Here is an 18,390-nt window from a genome sequence, read left to right as displayed (position 1 = left end):
AGGAGGCATTGCAGCCAGAGTATGATGAGATGGATCAAGAAGCCGTAGCGGTCGATTACACACAGCCCAGCCTCATCTCATCCCAACATGCATTGGGGGACAATGAGGGAGAGGAGGAGGAGAAGGAGGAGGAGGAAGAACAGGAGCTTGTATCATGCGCTGTAGACGGTAGTACCTGTACAACTGTCATACCGTCGGTTCAGCGTGGGTGGCCTGAGGACAGGGGGGAGGAGGAGGAGGAGGAGAGCATGGTCAGTCATCATCTTGGTGAGGACACGGAAATCTTGCCCGTTACCAGTCTGGCACGCATGACTGACTTTATGTTACGCTGCCTTAACCGTGACCCTCGCGTTGTCAAAATGTTGGGTGACAGTCATTACTGGTTGGTGACACTTTTAGACCCCCGCTACAAGGAGAACTTTCACTCTCTTATTCCTGAGGTGGAGAGGTCTACAAAAATGGGGCAGTACCAGAAGGCCCTTGCTGCAGAACTGTTAAAAAAATTCACATCTGAACACGCTAGCGGCAGAGGTCACAGTTTGTTGACCAACCAAGGCGTACAAGCGAGAGAGAGACAACTCCAATCAAGCAGAGGCAGGGGAACACTGTCAACGTTCTGGGACAGTTTTCTGAGACCCGCCCAGCTTACAGGCCCTGAGGCGCGAGGTACTCTCACAAGGAGTGGAAAGTTTCAAAAGATGGTGAGGGAGCACCTTGCCGACCGTACCAGCGTCCTCCGTGATTCCTCTGTGCCTTTTAATTATTGGCTATCCAAGCTGGACACTTGGAATGAACTCACTCTGTACGCCTTGAAGGTCCTGGCCTGCCCTGCCACTAGCGTGTTATCGGAGCGTGTTTTAAGTGCCGCTGGGGGAATTATAACTGATAAGCACACTCGCCTATCAACTGACAATGCTGGCAAGCTGACCCTTATCAAAATGAACAAGGGCTGGATTGGGCCAGACTTCTCATCACCACCAAATGACAGCAGAGTAACATAAAGTCAAATCCACTGTGTTATTTCGGGAGGTGTATTCCCATGCATCGCTTCACGCCCACACATGGGTATACGCTTCCTCATTTCGGCTGTTTTATGTTCTTCTCCTTATCCTCAGCCTGCACCACCACTATACCACCAGGGTGACCGTGGTCCGTGTTGCCATTATTGAATGTTCCTCGGTCCTTATTTTTGTCAGCTTTTGCTTGGAAAGCATAAGCAAAGACTCTGGGAGACCCACTCCCCAATAATGGGAATAATATTTTTAAGATGCTGTACTGTATGGCTCTTGTAAGGGGCATTAAAAGCGTCTTATTAAGTTACTGTGACCTCCACCACTTTTTCGAGGGGCATTAAATCCGTCTTGTTAAGCTACTGGGACCTCCATGTCTCTTCCAAGGGGCATTCAAACCATCTTGTTAAGCTACTGCGACCTCCACCACTTTTCCGAGGGGCATTAAAACCATCTTGCTAAGCTACTGGGACCTCCACGTCTCTTCTGAGGGGCATTAAAAGCGTCTTGTTAAGCTACTGTGACCTCCACCACTTTTCCGAGGGGCATTAAAACCATCTTGTTAAGCTACTGGGACCTCCACGTCTCTTCCAAGGGGCATTCAAACCGTCTTGTTAAGCTACTGCGACCTCCACCACTTTTCCAAGGGGCATTAAAAGCATGTTGTTAAGCTACTGCAACTTCCACCACTTTTCCGAGGGGCATTAAAAGCATCTTGTTAAGCTACTGTGACCTCCACCACTTTTCCGAGGGGCATTAAAACCATCTTGTTAAGCTACTGGGACCTCCACGTCTCTTCCAAGGGGCATTCAAACAGTCTTGTTAAGCTACTGCGACCTCCACCACTTTTCCAAGGGGCATTAAAAGAGTCTTGTTAAGCTACTGCGACCTACACCACTTTTCCAAGGGGCATTAAAAGCGTCTTGTTAAGCTTCTGTGACCTCCACCACTTTTCCGAGGGGCATTAAAACCGTCTTGCTAAGCTACTGGGGCCTCCACATCTCTTCCAAGGGGCATTCAAACCATCTTGTTAAGCTACTGCGACCTCCACCACTTTTCCAAGGGGTATTAAAACCATTTTGTTAAGCTACTGGGACCTCCACGTCCCTTCTGAGGGGCATTAAAAGCGTCTTGTTAAGCTACTGTGACCTCCACCACTTCTCCGGGGGGCATTAAAACCGTCTTGTTAAGCTACTGAGACCTCCACATCTCTTCCAAGGGGCATTCAAACCGTCTTGCTAAGCTACTGCGACCTCCACTACTTTTCCAAGGGGCATTAAAACCGTCTTGTTAAGCTATTGCGACCTCCACCACTTTTCCGAGGGGCATTAAAAGCGTCTTGATAAGCTACTGTGACCTCCATCACTTTTCCGAGGAGCATTAAAACCGTCTTGTTAAGCTACTGGGACCTCCACGTCTCTTCCAAGGGGCATTCAAACTGTCTTGTTAAGCTACTGCGACCTCCACCACTTTTCCAAGGGGCATTAAAAGCGTCTTGTTAAGCTTCTGCGACCTCCACCACTTTTCCGAGGGGCATTAAAAGCGTCTTGTTAAGCTTCTGTGACCTCCACCACTTTTCCGAGGGGCATTAAAACCGTCTTGTTAAGCTACTGGGACCTCCACGTCTCTTGCAAGGGGCATTCAAACCGTCTTGTTAAGCTACTGCGACCTCCACCACTTTTCCAAGGGGCATTAAAAGCGTCTTGTTAAGCTACTGGGACCTCCACGTCTCTTCCAAGGGGCATTCAAACCATCTTGTTAAGCTACTGCGACCTCCACCACTTTTCCAAGGGGCATTAAAAGCGTCTTGTTAAGCTTCTGTGACCTCCACCACTTTTCCGAGGGGCATTAAAACCGTCTTGTTAAGCTACTGGGACCTCCACGTCTATTGCAAGGGGCATTCAAACCGTCTTGTTAAGCTACTGCGACCTCCACCACTTTTCCAAGGGGCATTAAAAGCATCTTGTTAAGCTACTGGGACCTCCACGTCTCTTCCAAGGGGCATTCAAACCATCTTGTTAAGCTACTGCGACCTCCACCACTTTTCCGAGGGGCATTAAAACCATCTTGCTAAGCTACTGGGACCTCCACGTCTCTTCTGAGGGGCATTAAAAGCGTCTTGTTAAGCTACTGTGACCTCCACCACTTTTCCGAGGGGCATTAAAACCATCTTGTTAAGCTACTGGGACCTCCACGTCTCTTCCAAGGGGCATTCAAACCGTCTTGTTAAGCTACTGCGACCTCCACCACTTTTCCAAGGGGCATTAAAAGCATGTTGTTAAGCTACTGCAACTTCCACCACTTTTCCGAGGGGCATTAAAAGCATCTTGTTAAGCTACTGTGACCTCCACCACTTTTCCGAGGGGCATTAAAACCATCTTGTTAAGCTACTGGGACCTCCACGTCTCTTCCAAGGGGCATTCAAACAGTCTTGTTAAGCTACTGCGACCTCCACCACTTTTCCAAGGGGCATTAAAAGAGTCTTGTTAAGCTACTGCGACCTACACCACTTTTCCAAGGGGCATTAAAAGCGTCTTGTTAAGCTTCTGTGACCTCCACCACTTTTCCGAGGGGCATTAAAACCGTCTTGCTAAGCTACTGGGGCCTCCACATCTCTTCCAAGGGGCATTCAAACCGTCTTGTTAAGCTACTGCGACCTCCACCACTTTTCCAAGGGGTATTAAAACCATTTTGTTAAGCTACTGGGACCTCCACGTCCCTTCTGAGGGGCATTAAAAGCGTCTTGTTAAGCTACTGTGACCTCCACCACTTTTCCGGGGGGCATTAAAACCGTCTTGTTAAGCTACTGAGACCTCCACATCTCTTCCAAGGGGCATTCAAACCGTCTTGCTAAGCTACTGCGACCTCCACTACTTTTCCAAGGGGCATTAAAACCGTCTTGTTAAGCTACTGCGACCTCCACCACTTTTCCGAGGGGCATTAAAAGCGTCTTGATAAGCTACTGTGACCTCCATCACTTTTCCGAGGAGCATTAAAACCGTCTTGTTAAGCTACTGGGACCTCCACGTCTCTTCCAAGGGACATTCAAACCGTCTTGTTAAGCTACTGCGACCTCCACCACTTTTCCAAGGGGCATTAAAAGCGTCTTGTTAAGCTTCTGCGACCTCCACCACTTTTCCGAGGGGCATTAAAAGCGTCTTGTTAAGCTTCTGTGACCTCCACCACTTTTCCGAGGGGCATTAAAACCGTCTTGTTAAGCTACTGGGACCTCCACGTCTCTTGCAAGGGGCATTCAAACCGTCTTGTTAAGCTACTGCGACCTCCACCACTTTTCCAAGGGGCATTAAAAGCGTCTTGTTAAGCTACTGGGACCTCCACGTCTCTTCCAAGGGGCATTCAAACCATCTTGTTAAGCTACTGCGACCTCCACCACTTTTCCAAGGGGCATTAAAAGCGTCTTGTTAAGCTTCTGTGACCTCCACCACTTTTCCGAGGGGCATTAAAACCGTCTTGTTAAGCTACTGGGACCTCCACGTCTATTGCAAGGGGCATTCAAACCGTCTTGTTAAGCTACTGCGACCTCCACCACTTTTCCAAGGGGCATTAAAAGCATCTTGTTAAGCTACTGGGACCTCCACGTCTCTTCCAAGGGGCATTCAAACCATCTTGTTAAGCTACTGCGACCTCCACCACTTTTCCAAGGGACATTAAAAGCGTCTTGTTAAGCTTCTGTGACCTCCACCACTTTTCCGAGGGGCATTAAAACCGTCTTGTTAAGCTGCTGGGACCTCCACGTCTATTGCAAGGGGCATTCAAACCATCTTGTTAAGCTACTGCGACCTCCACCACTTTTCCAAGGGGCATTAAAAGCGTCTTGTTAAGCTACTGGGACCTCCACGTCTCTTCCAAGGGGCATTAAAACCATCTTGTTAAGCTACTGCGACCTCCACCACTTTTCCAAGAGGCATTAAAAGCGTCTTGTTAAGCTTCTGTGACCTTCACCACTTTTCCGAGGGGCATTAAAACCGTCTTGTTAAGCTACTGGGACCTCCACATCTCTTCCAAGGGGCATTCAAACCATCTTGTTAAGCTACTGCGACCTCCACCACTTTTCCAAGGGGCATTAAAACCATTTTGTTAAGCTACTGGTCCTCCACATCTCTTCTGAGGGGCATTAAAAGCGTCTTGTTAAGCTACTGTGACCTCCACCACTTTTCCAAGGGGCATTAAAACTGTCTTGTTAAGCTACTGAGACCTCCACGTCTCTTCCAAGGGGCATTCAAACCGTCTTGCTAAGCTACTGCGACCTCCACCACTTTTCCAAGGGGCATTAAAACCGTCTTGTTAAGCTACTGCGACCTCCACCACTTTTCCGAGGGGCATTAAAAGCGTCTTTTTAAGCTACTGTGACCTCCATCACTTTTCCGAGGGGCATTAAAACCGTCTTGTTAAGCTACTGAGACCTCCACGTCTCTTCCAAGGGGCATTCAAACCATCTTGTTAAGCTACTGCGACCTCCACCACTTTTCCAAGGGGCATTAAAAGCGTCTTGTTAAGCTACTGCGTCCTCCACCTGTTATGATCTGCTACAAGCACTAAGGAAAGAAAGGAGATCTGTCCCTACAATAGAACTAAGCTAGATCCCTACGATGTAACGGGGAACCTGATCCTGCGATCAGACCCGCTAAAGTCCTCGGCTAGTCTGTACGAAGACCTATAGATGCAAGGGAGGGATCCCTACAAGAACAAGGGACTGGGATAAAGTTGGACACCTCCTAGCAGAAATTGTAGCAGTAAAAGACAAACACACAACATAAAACATAAAGGTCCGAAGACCTAGCTAAACTGACTGAGAAAGGTAACTAAGCACCAGGCTAGCTTAAGAGTAGAAATTACAATGAAGTCCAGCAAGGCCAGGAGGGCGGAGCAGGATTAAATGGGCAAAAAAGGTCATGTGACCCGCAAGATAGAAAAAACCTAACAGGAGAGTTCTAACACCACCACTATTCCGAGGGGCATTAAAAGCGTCTTGTTAAGCTACTGTGACCTCCACCACTTTTCCGAGGGGCATTAAAACATCTTGTTAAGCTACTGGGACCTCCACGTCTCTTGCACGGGGCATTCAAACTGTCTTGTTAAGCTACTGCGACCTCCACCACTTTTCCAAGGGGCATTAAAACCGTCTTGTTAAGCTACTGGTACCTCCACATCTCTTCCAAGGGGCATTCAAACCATCTTGTTAAGCTACTGCGACCTCCACCACTTTTCCAAGGGGCATTATAACCATTTTGTTAAGCTACTGGTACTGCCACGTCTCTTCTGAGGGGCATTAAAAGCGTCTTGTTAAGCTACTGTGACCTCCACCACTTTTCCGAGGGGCATTAAAACCGTCTTGTTAAGCTACTGAGACCTCCACGTCTCTTCCAAAGGGCATTCAAACCATCTTGCTAAGCTACTGCGACCTCCACAACTGTTCCAAGGGGCATTAAAACCGTCTTGTTAAGCTACTGCGACCTCCACGTCTCTTCCAAAGGGCATTCAAACCGTCTTGCTAAGCTACTGCGACCTCCACCACTGTTCCAAGGGGCATTAAAACCGTCTTGTTAAGCTACTGCGACCTCCACGTCTCTTCTGAGGGGCATTAAAAGCGTCTTGGTAAACCACTCTGAACTCCACAGCTCTTCCAAGGGGCATTGAAATGTTGTTTTTAATTAACTCTAACCTCCACGACTCTTCGAACGGGCATTGCATTTCCTCCTAATTTTTGGCAGCTTTTGCTTGGAATGCATAAGCAAATACTATGGGAGACCCACTCCCCAATAATGGGAATAATGTTTGTAATATGCTGTACTGCATGGCTCTTATAAGCGGCATTGCAAGTTCCTCCGTCCTAATTTTTGGCAGCTTTTGCTTGGAAGGTATAAGCAAATACTATGGGAGACCCACTCCCCAATAATGGGAATAATGTTTGTAATATGCTGTACTGCATGGCTCATGTAAGGGGCATTGGAAGTTCCTCCGTCCTAATTTTTGGCAGCTTTTGCTTGGAAGGCATAAGCAAATACTATGGGAGACCCACTCCCCAATAATGGGAATAATGTTTGTAATATGCTGTACTGCATGGCTCTTGTAAGGGGCATTGCAAGTTCCTCCGTCCTAATTTTTGGCTGCTTTTGCTTGGAAGGCATAAGCAAATACTATGGGAGACCCACTCCCCAATAATGGGAATAATGTTTGTAATATGCCGTACTGCATGGCTCTTGTAAGGGGCATTGCAAGTTCCTCCGTCCTAATTTTTGTCAGCTTTTGCTTGGAAGTCATAAGCAAGTACTATGGGAGACCCACTCCCCAATAATGGGAATAATGTTTGTAATATGCTGTACTCCATGGCTCTTGTAAGGGGCATTGCAAGTTCCTCCGTCCTAATTTTTGGCAGCTTTTGCTTGGAAGGCATAAGCAAATACTATGGGAGACCCACTCCCCAATAATGGGAATAATGTTTGTAATATGCTGTACTGCATGGCTCTTGTAAGGGGCATTGCAAGTTCCTCCGTCCTAATTTTTGGCAGCTTTTGCTTGGAAGGCATAAGCAAATACTATGGGAGACCCACTCCCCAATAATGGAAATAATGTTTGTAATATGCTGTACTGCATGGCTCTTGTAAGGGGCATTGCAAGTTCCTCCGTCCTAATTTTTGGCTGCTTTTGCTTGGAAGGCATAAGCAAAGACTATGGGAGACACACTCCCCAATAATGGGAATAATGTTTGTAATATGCTGTACTGCATGGCTCTTGTAAGGGGCATTGCAAGTTCCTCCGTCTTAATTTTTGGCTGCTTTTGCTTGGAAGGCATAAGCAAATACTATGCGAGACCCACTCCCCAATAATGGGAATAATGTTTGTAATATGCTGTACTGCATGGCTCTTGTAAGAGGCATTGCAAGTTCCTCCGTCCTAATTTTTGGCAGCTTTTGCTTGGAAGGTATAAACAAATACTATGGGAGACCCACTCCCTAATAATGGGAATAATGTTTGTAATATGCTGTACTGCATGGCTCTTGTAAGGGGCATTGCAAGTTCCTCCGTCCTAATTTTTGGCTGCTTTTGCTTGGAAGGCATAAGCAAAGACTATGGGAGACACACTCCCCAATAATGGGAATAATGTTTTTAAGTTGCTGTACTGTATGTCTCTTGTAAGGGGCATTTAAACCGTCTTGTTAAGCTACTGCGACCTCCACCACTTTTCAGAGGAGCATTAAAACCGTCTTGTTAAGCTACTGTGACCTCCACGTCTCTTCCAAGGGGCATTCAAACCGTCTGGTTAAGCTACTGGGACCTCCACGTCTTTTCTGAGGGGCATTAAAACCGTCTTGCTAAGCTACTGTGACCTCCACATCTCTTCAAAGGTGCATTAAAAGCGTCCTCTTAAGCCACTCTGAACTCCACAGCTCTTCCAAGGGGCATTGAAATGTTGTTTTTAATTACCTCTAACCTCCATGACTCTTCCAACGGGCATTGCATTTCCTCCTAATTTTAGTCAGCTTTTGCTTTTCAATGCTAAGGTGAAAACTAAGGGAGACCCACTACCCAATAATGGGTAGAAGGTTTTTAGTACGCTGTAATCCACGTCTGTTTCAAGGGGCATTGCAGTTCCTCATAATTTTTGGAAAGCCTTCCATTCACTGATTAGGCCAACAGTGTACAGGAGACCCAGTTGCTATAAATGGAAAAAATGGTTTAGTTAAGGCCCTCTGACCTACATGTCAAATTTTTTGGTAGGCATTGCACTCACTGTATGCCCTATAACTGTGTAGCCGAACCGCTCCTTTTATTACAGAAACATATCCTACAAGACATATGTGGTTGACTGGCCTGATATTGATGTGAATGGTCCCTCTTCCTCCTGCTCTTTCTCCTTTGCCACTACCTCATCCATCATTTATCACCTGAAGCTTTGTTTTAACGAGAGTCATAGAACTGGAATAGTAGCAGGAAAACATCCAGCAATCCTTGGAAGTGGTAGGATATGCGCCAAAACGCTGACCATCTCAGGCCTAGCCGCTACTACATACATGCGCTTGCATTCCAAGAAAACAAAGCAGATGCTAACTTCTCTCATCATCATCATGCTCCTCACCTTGGCACTCTCAACTCCCCTGATGGAGAAGCCAGGGCCCGCCGGAGGAGTTTAGTTCTCTGGTGGGCTCATCCAATGCTGCCCTAAAGCAGGCTGGGCTAAGAAAAGTGTGTGGGTGGAAGCTGACAGGAGAAATAGGGGCAGCTGGGGACCGTTTATGGACACCCGGCTGCCCCCAGGCGGCTGGGGACTGTGTATGGACACCCGGCCGCGGGGCAGCTGGGGACTGAGTATGGATACCAGGCCGCCAACACAGCCATGACGTTGTGGCCAGATTCCTCCTCCACATGCCTAAAAGGCCCAATTTCAAGTGCAAGCAAGCAGTATGATATTGCAGCCTGGGGGTGGGTGGGTGGCAGGCTGCATACTTGCGCTTGCATTGCAAGGAATGGGAGAGGTACAATTGAACACTGCCCTGGGACAAGAACTTGAACGGGGATAGTTGCAAGTCTGCAACGACAGGTGCAGGGTGGGAGGCATCTTTGCATGTACCATGAACAGGGGTTTGGCATGCACACACTACAGCGGAATAGGCTGTCCTTCCCACTAAATGCACTGGGGAGGGCACAGGTAATGTTTTGGTATGCGCGCTTAATCTTATGTATAAGGCACACAGGGACAAATAGGGGCGGCTGGGGACTGAGTATGGATATGACTCGCCCCCTGGGCCGTGGGGCACGCGGATCCGGGCGATAGGGGAACGATGGGGGTAGTAGTGGCGGCCCGGTCCCGCGGCTCAGGGTGGTCAGACCAATGGTAGTCTGCTACGTGCTTCAGATAATGTCCGACTACGCCACCCGTGGATTGCGGCTATTAGGAACCGCCGCTGCAAGGCAGTCCGCTGGGGCCGATGACGTGTGCAGCTGGGATGGTGTGACTCCCCACGGGAAGAGTGCGGCCCCAGGGCAGTGTAGTGGATGGTGGAAGTGATGGTGGTGAGAGTCCCAGTACCGGTAGTGCTGGAGGCGCGAAGGAGCACACAGACAACAAGTTACAGTCCAGGGTCTTTACTCACAGTTCATTTGTTCTGGGTCACTTCTGTCTGCAGTGACCGCCCGAGCCGTGCTGCGTCCACCAGGTGTGGGGCTCGGTCAACTCCCAGGCAGTTCAGGAGCATGGCACAGGACCCCCTTTAATCCTTTCTCTGGCCTGCCTCACCAGTGACCCACTTTTGTCCAGCTGCCGCGGACTTGTGCGGTTAAATGTGGGCCCCGTCCTCCGCTGTCCTATATGGTGCCTTCCTAGCAGGTTTGATGAGGTGTCGCACCAATAGATGATCACGACGACCGGTCTTTGGCTGAGGGTAGTTTCTCCTCCACCAACTTGGGATCCGGTACCCTTAATCTGCCTGACCCTTTACCCTGGATTCTCGTGGGTTCTTAGGGTCCCTTCCACCTTCTTGCTCCTGAGCCCCTCTGTTTCTCTGCCTCTTCTTCTCTTTCTCTGTTCCTTTCTGTTCCTTTCTCGTGGAGCTGGGATGAGACTTAATCACAGCTCCCTTTCACCTCCTCTCTCTCTCTTCCTCGGCCTCTCTCTAGGCCCGCTCCTGAGTGGAGCTCCTACAGAGCCTCCACTCCCGGTCTTCTCCTCTGACTGAACGAACTTCTCTTCTCTCCTAGAGCTAAGATGGTGCCCACCTTTTATACCTCCCTCTGACCATGAGCCCAGGTGACCAGCAACCAATGGGCTCCTTCCTACGCTCAGGAACCAACCCCTATCTGCCCCTACAGCACTGGGTGTTCCACCCCCCTCCCCACTCCAGGCAGGGATATAGTCGGTCGTGCCTGCACTTCTGTCTAGTGGGAGCACCGTTGAGCTGTCCCTCGGAAATGGGGTGTGTGTGCTGTATGCAGCTAACTGAGCCCTGGTCCATACTCCATCCTTACCTGGGAGTGGAATATCACACCTCTGGTCTGAGGTGCAATACCCCTGTAGCGGCCGAACCCTCGGGGCGCTACAGATACCTCGCTGCCGAATCAGCCATGAGGTTGTGGCCAGCTTCGGCCTCCTCCAAACTAAAAGGCCCCATTTCAAGTGCAAGCTAGCAGTATGGCATTGCAGCCTGGGGGTGGGTGGGTGGCAGGCTGTACACTTATGCTTGCATTAAAAGAAAACAAAGCAGATGCTAACTTCTATCATCATCATCATGCTCCTCACCTTGGCACTCTCAACTCCCCTGATGGAGAAGCCAGGACCCACCGGAGGAGTCTGGTTCTCTGGTGGGCTCGTCCAATGCTGCCCTAAAGCAGGCCGGGCTAAGAAAAGTGTGTGGGGGGAAGATGACAGGAGAAATAGGGGCGGCTGGGGACCGTTTATGGACACCCGGCTGCCCCCAGGCGGCTGGGGATCGTGTGTGGACACCCGGCCGCGGGGCGGCTGGGGACTGAGTATGGACACCCGGCCGCCCCCTGGCGGCTGGGGACCGAGTATGGACACCCGGCCGTGGGGCGGCTGGGGACCGAGTATGGACACCCGGCCAGCCCCTGGCGGCTGGGACCGAGTGTGGACACCCGGCCGCCAGGCGGCTGGGGACTGAGTATCGATACGAGGCCGCCAACGCAGCCATGACGTGGTGGCCAGATTCCGCCTCCACATTCCTAAAAGGCCCAATTTCAAGTGCAAGCAAGCAGTATGGTATTGCAGCCTGGGGGTGGGTGGGTGGTTGGCTGCATATTTGCGCTTGCATTGCAAGGAATGGGGGAGGTACAATTGAACACTGCCCTGGGACAAGAACTTGCACGGGGATAGTTGCAAGTCTGCATCTTCTGATGCGGCAAGGATGACTTCTGATGGGCACACTTTTAGGCAGTGACCTGGGTGTCAGAGATGCTTCCAGGGGTCTTCCCCATGCTGTTCCCATGTCTTTTCAGCACTGTATGCATGTGTCACACAGCACATGGCCAGATAAGGTTGTAAAATGTTAAAATGACATTTCCCGGTGAATGCATTTGTCACGGCTGAAAGCAATACAAAAGTGCAAAAACGCATAAAAAATGCTACTTGTAAACATAGCCCAAGGTGTGGAGGAGTATTTTTTGGGGGGGTTATTTATTTTACCTTATACACAAGTCTTTACCCTGGAAAAGAACTTCCTTAACATATTTCACAGGAAAGCAGTTTCAGTTTCATTTTTGAACGTTTTATTGTCAGCCCTTAAAAGTGGCTTAATACCTCTGACCACGTTGTTGACAGCAGTGACCTGGGGGTCAGAAATGCTTCCTTGCGCGATCCCCATGTCATTTGAGCACTGTCACTATCTTTTTTGGCACTTGTTAGGCTTTTAAAATACTGCCGGAGGTGCCGCCGCAAAAATGCTCAGGTCTCCCATAGACTAACATTGGGCTCATTGCTCGGGTCAAGCACCCGAGCATCACGGCGAGCTCGGCCCGAGCTTCGAGCACCCGAGCATTTTAGGTGCTCACCGCACCTGCGGTTTCGCTCTGCTCCGCTCGTCTACCGCATCTGCGGTTTCGCTCTGCTCCGCTTGTCTACCACACCTGCGGTTTCGCTCTGCTCCGCTTATCTACCGCACCTGCGGTTTCGCTCTGCTTGCTCACCGCACCTGCGGTTTCGCTCTGCTCTGCTTGTCTACCGTACCTGCGGTTTCGCTCTGCTCTGCTTGTCTACCGTACCTGCGGTTTCGCTCTACTCCGCTTGTCTACCGCACCTGTGGTTTTGCTCTGCTCTGCTTGTCTACCGCACCTGTGGTTTCGCTCTGCTCCGCTAGTCTACCGCACCTGTGGTTTCGCTCTGCTCCGCTTATCTACCGCACCTGCGGTTTCGCTCTGCTCACCGCACCTGCGATTTCGCTCTGCTCCTCTTGTCTACCGCACCTGCGGTTTCGCTCTGCTCCGCTCGTCTACCGCACCTGCGGTTTCGCTCTGCTCCACTCCTCTACCGCACCTGTGGTTTCGCTCTGCTCCGCTTGTCTACCGCACCTGCGGTTTCGCTCTGCTCCGCTTGTCTACCGCACCTGCGGTTTCGCTCTGCTCCGCTTATCTACCGCACCTGCGATTTCGCTCTGCTTGCTCACCGCACCTGCGGTTTCGCTCTAGTCTGCTTGTCTACCGCACCTGCTGTTTCGCTCTGCTCCGCTTGTCAACCGCACCTGCAGTTTCGCTCTGCTCCACTTGTCTACCGCACCTGTGGTTTCGCTCTGCTTGCTCACTGCACCTGCGGTTTCGCTCTGCTCCGCTTGTCTGCCGCACCTGCGGTTTCTATCTGCTCCCCTTGTCTACCGCACCTGCGGTTTCGCTCTGCTCCGCTTGTCTACCGCATCTGCGGTTTCGCTCTACTCCGCTTGTCTACCGCACTTGCGGTTTCGCTCTGCTCCGCTCGTCTACCGCACCTGCGGTTTCGCTCTGCTCCACTTGTCTACCGCACCTGCGGTTTCGCTCTGCTCCGCTTGTCTACCGCACCTGCAGTTTCACTCTGCTTGCTCACCGCACCTGCGGTTTCGCTCTGCTCCGCTTGTCTACCGTACCTGCGGTTTCGCTCTGCTCCGCTTGTCTACCGCACCTGCGGTTTCGCTCTGCTCCGCTTGTCTACCGCACCTGCAGTTTCGCTCTGCTCCGCTTGTCTACCGCATCTGCGGTTTCGCTCTACTCCGCTTGTCTACCGCACTTGCGGTTTCGCTCTGCTCCGCTCGTCTACCGCACCTGCGGTTTCGCTCTGCTCCACTTGTCTACCGCACCTGCGGTTTCGCTCTGCTCCGCTTGTCTACCGCACCTGCAGTTTCACTCTGCTTGCTCACCGCACCTGCGGTTTCGCTCTGCTCCGCTTGTCTACCGTACCTGCGGTTTCGCTCTGCTCCGCTTGTCTACCGCACCTGCGGTTTCGCTCTGCTCCACTTGTCTACCGCACCTGCGGTTTCGCTCTGCTCCGCTTGTCTACCGTACCTGCGGTTTCGCTCTGCTCCGCTTATCTACCGCACCTGCGGTTTCGCTCTGCTTGCTCACCGCACCTGCGGTTTCGCTCTAGTCTGCTTGTCTACCACACCTGCTGTTTCGCTCTGCTCCGCTTGTCAACCGCACCTGCAGTTTCGCTCTGCTCCACTTGTCTACCGCACCTGTGGTTTCGCTCTGCTTGCTCACTGCACCTGCGGTTTCGCTCTGCTCCGCTTGTCTGCCGCACCTGCGGTTTCGCTCTGCTCCGCTTGTCTACCGCACCTGCGGTTTCGCTCTGCTCCGCTTATCTACCGCACCTGCGGTTTCGCTCTGCTTGCTCACCGCACCTGCGGTTTCGCTCTGCTCTGCTTGTCTACCACACCTGCTGTTTCGCTCTGCTCCGCTTGTCTGCCGCACCTGCAGTTTCGCTCTGCTCCGCTTGTCTACCGCACCTGTGGTTTCGCTCTGCTTGCTCACTGCACCTGCGGTTTCGCTCTGCTCCGCTTGTCTACCAGACCTGTTTTGCTCTGCTCCGCTTGTCTACCACATCTGCGGTTTCGCTCTACTCCGCTTGTCTACCGCACCTGCGGTTTCGCTCTGCTTCGCTCGTCTACCGCATCTGCGGTTTCGCTCTGCTCCACTTGTCTACCGCACCTGCGGTTTCGCTCTGCTCCGCTTGTCTACCGCACCTGCGGTTTCACTCTGCTCCGCTTGTCTATCGCACCTGCGGTTTCGCTCTGCTCCGCTTGTCTACCGCACCTGCGGTTTCGCTCTGCTCCGCTTGTCTACCGCACCTGTGATTTCGCTCTGCTCCACTTGTCTACCGCACCTGCGGTTTCGCTCTGCTCCGCTTGTCTACCGCACCTGTGGTTTCGCTCTGCTTGCTCACCGCACCTGCGGTTTCGCTCTTCTCTGCTTACTCACCGCACCTGCGGTTTCACTCTGCTTGCTCACCGCACCGGTGGTGTCGCTCTGCTCTGCTAGCTCACCATGCCTGCGGTTCTGCTCTGCTTGTCCACTGCACCTGCGGCTCTGTTCCTGTACCCCAGTCTGTACTGGTCCCTATGCAGCCTGCGCTCCTACCTGCTAGTATCTGCCTGTCTGCATGCCAGCCGTGCATGCCAGTAGCCCCCTGTCTGCATACCTGCCGTGCCTGCCAGTACCCACCTGTCTACATACCAGCCTTGCCTGCCAACACCCACCTGTCTGTATGCCAGCCTAACCTGCCTGTTCCTGCATTCCCCGGTGTGGGTCAACATCAACAACTGTGACAGGGGTCTGACCTGTAGTAGCACCTGGTCCCTCTGCTTGGTTCCTCCCTAGTTCACGGAGTCGACTAGCCGCCGTGCGACCTTCATACTTAGTTACGCCTCTCCAGGCACTCCTCGGTTCATGGTACAGTGGGATCACTAATCACGCTCACACCAGTCAGTCCGGGCGCGAGCGTAATACCTTGGAAGAGACGTGGAGGTCACAGTAGCTTAAAAAAGACAGTTTAATGCCCCTTGGAAAAGACATGGAGGTCGCAGTAGCTTAACAAGACGGATTTAATGCCCCTTGGAAAAGTGGTGGAGGTCGCAGTAGCATAACAAGACGGTTTTAATGCCCCTTGGAAGAGACATGGAGGTCGCAGTAGCTTAACAAGATGGTTTTAATGCCACTTGGAAGAGACATGGACGTCGCAGTAGATTAACAAGACGGTTTTAATGCCCCTTGAAAAAGTGGTGGAGGTAGCAGTAGCTTAACAAGACTGTTTTAGTGCCCCTTGGAAAGTGGTGGAGGTCGCAGTAGCTTAACAAGACGGTTTTAGTGCCCCTGGGAAGAGACGTGGAGGTCGCAGTAGCTTAACAAGATGGTTTTCATGCCCCGTGGAAGAGACATGGACGTCGCAGTAGCTTAACAAGACGGTTTTAATGCCCCTTGAAAAAGTGGTGGAGGTAGCAGTAGCTTAACACGACTCTTTTAGTGCCCCTTGGAAAGTGGTGGAGGTCGCAGTAGCTTAACAAGACGGTTTTAGTGCCCCTTGGAAGAGACGTGGAGGTCGCAGTAGCTTAACAAGATGGTTTTAATGCCCCTTGGAAGAATGGTGGAGGTCGCAGTAGAAAAAAAAGACAATATCAATGCCTCTTGGAAAAGTGGTGGAGGTCGCAGTAGCTTAACAAGACGGTTTTAATGCCCCTTGGAAGAGACATGGAGGTCGCAGTAGCTTAACAAGATGGTTTTAATGCCCCTTGGAAGAGACGTGGAGGTCGCAGTAGCTTAACAACACGCTTTTAATGCCCCTTGGAAGAGACGTGGAGGTCGCAGTAGCTTAACAAGATGGTTTTAATGACCCTTGGAAAAGTGGTGGAGGTCGCAGTAGCTTAACAAGACGGTTTTAATGCCCCTTGGAAAAGTGGTGGAGGTCGCAGTAGCTTAACAAGACGGTTTTAATGCCCCTTGGAAGAGACGTGGAGGTCGCAGTAGCTTAACAAGACGGTTTTAATGCCACTTGGAAGAGACGTGGAGGTTGCAGTAACTTAACAAGATGGTTTTAATGCCCCTTGAAAGAGACGTGGAGGTCGCAGTAGCTTAACAAGACGGTTTTAATGCCACTTGGAAGAATGGTGGAGGTCGCAGTGGAATAAAAAGACAATATCAATGCCCCTTGGAAAAGTGGTGGAGGTTGCAGTAGCTTAACAAGACGGTTTTAATGCCCCTTGGAAGAGATGTGGAGGTCGAACTAGCTTAACAAGACGGTTTTAATGCCCCTTGGAAGAGACGTGGAGGTTGCAGTAGCTTAACAAGATGGTTTTAATGCCCCTTGGAAGAGACGTGGAGGTCGCAGTAGCTTAACAAGACGGTTTTAATGCCCCTTGGAAAAGTGGTGGAGGTCGCAGTAGCTTAACAAGACTGTTTTAATGCCCCTTGGAAAAGTGGTGGAGGTCGCAGTAGCTTAACAAGACAGTTTTAATGCCCCTTGGAAGAAACATGGAGGTCGCAGTAGCTTAACAAGACGGTTTTAATGCCCCTTGGAAGAGACGTGGAGGTCGCAGTAGCTTAATAAGACGGTTTTAATGCCCCTTGAAAAAGTGGTGGAGGTCGCAGTAGCTTAACAAGACGGTTTTAGTGCCCCTTGGAAGAGACGTGGAGGTCGCAGTAGCATAACAAGACGGTTTTAATGCCCCTTGGAAGAGACATGGAGGTCGCAGTAGCTTAACAAGATGGTTTTAATGCCCCTTGGAAGAGACATGGACGTCGCAGTAGCTTAACAAGACGGTTTTAATGCCCTTGAAAAAGTGGTGGAGGTAGCAGTAGCTTAACACGACTGTTTTAGTGCCCCTTGGAAAGTGGTGGAGGTCGCAGTAGCTTAACAAGACGGTTTTAGTGCCCCTTGGAAGAGACGTGGAGGTCGCAGTAGCTTAACAAGATGGTTTTAATGCCCCTTGGAAGAATGGTGGAGGTCGCAGTAGAAAAAAAAGACAATATCAATGCCTCTTGGAAAAGTGGTGGAGGTCGCAGTAGCTTAACAAGACGGTTTTAATGCCCCTTGGAAGAGACATGGAGGTCGCAGTAGCTTAACAAGATGGTTTTAATGCCCCTTGGAAGAGACGTGGAGGTCGCAGTAGCTTAACAACACGCTTTTAATGCCCCTTGGAAGAGACGTGGAGGTCGCAGTAGCTTAACAAGACGGTTTTAATGACCCTTGGAAAAGTGGTTGAGGTCGCAGTAGCTTAACAAGACGGTTTTAATGCCCCTTGGAAAAGTGGTGGAGGTCGCAGTAGCTTAACAAGACGGTTTTAATGCCCCTTGGAAGAGACGTGGAGGTCGCAGTAGCTTAACAAGACGGTTTTAATGCCACTTGGAAGAGACGTGGAGGTTGCAGTAACTTAACAAGATGGTTTTAATGCCCCTTGGAAGAGACGTGGAGGTCGCAGTAGCTTAACAAGACGGTTTTAATGCCACTTGGAAGAATGGTGGAGGTCGCAGTGGAATAAAAAGACAATATCAATGCCCCTTGGAAAAGTGGTGGAGGTTGCAGTAGCTTAACAAGACGGTTTTAATGCCCCTTGGAAGAGATGTGGAGGTCGAACTAGCTTAACAAGACGGTTTTAATGCCCCTTGGAAGAGACGTGGAGGTTGCAGTAGCTTAACAAGATGGTTTTAATGCCCCTTGGAAGAGACGTGGAGGTCGCAGTAGCTTAACAAGACGGTTTTAATGCCCCTTGGAAAAGTGGTGGAGGTCGCAGTAGCTTAACAAGACTGTTTTAATGCCCCTTGGAAAAGTGGTGGAGGTCGCAGTAGCTTAACAAGACAGTTTTAATGCCCCTTGGAAGAAACATGGAGGTCGCAGTAGCTTAACAAGACGGTTTTAATGCCCCTTGGAAGAGACGTGGAGGTCGCAGTAGCTTAATAA

At 50.7% G+C, this 18,390-nt stretch overlaps 1 long non-coding RNA gene across 5 annotated transcripts in view; it reads left to right on the top strand.

Moving 5' to 3' along the window:
* The window catches only part of LOC141162391 (uncharacterized), a 70,489-nt gene that overhangs the window by 40,261 nt on the left and 11,838 nt on the right, over positions 1-18,390 (top strand). The gene's annotated exons all lie outside the window — the stretch shown is intronic.

Source organism: Phyllobates terribilis, unplaced genomic scaffold (assembly GCF_046119375.1).
Source record: "Phyllobates terribilis strain yellow unplaced genomic scaffold, ASM4611937v1 Scaffold_1__5_contigs__length_1240528914, whole genome shotgun sequence".
NCBI lineage: Eukaryota > Metazoa > Chordata > Amphibia > Anura > Dendrobatidae > Phyllobates > Phyllobates terribilis.
The sequence above is the reverse complement of the archived record's forward strand: the minus strand, read 5'-3'. Positions and strand labels throughout refer to the sequence as shown.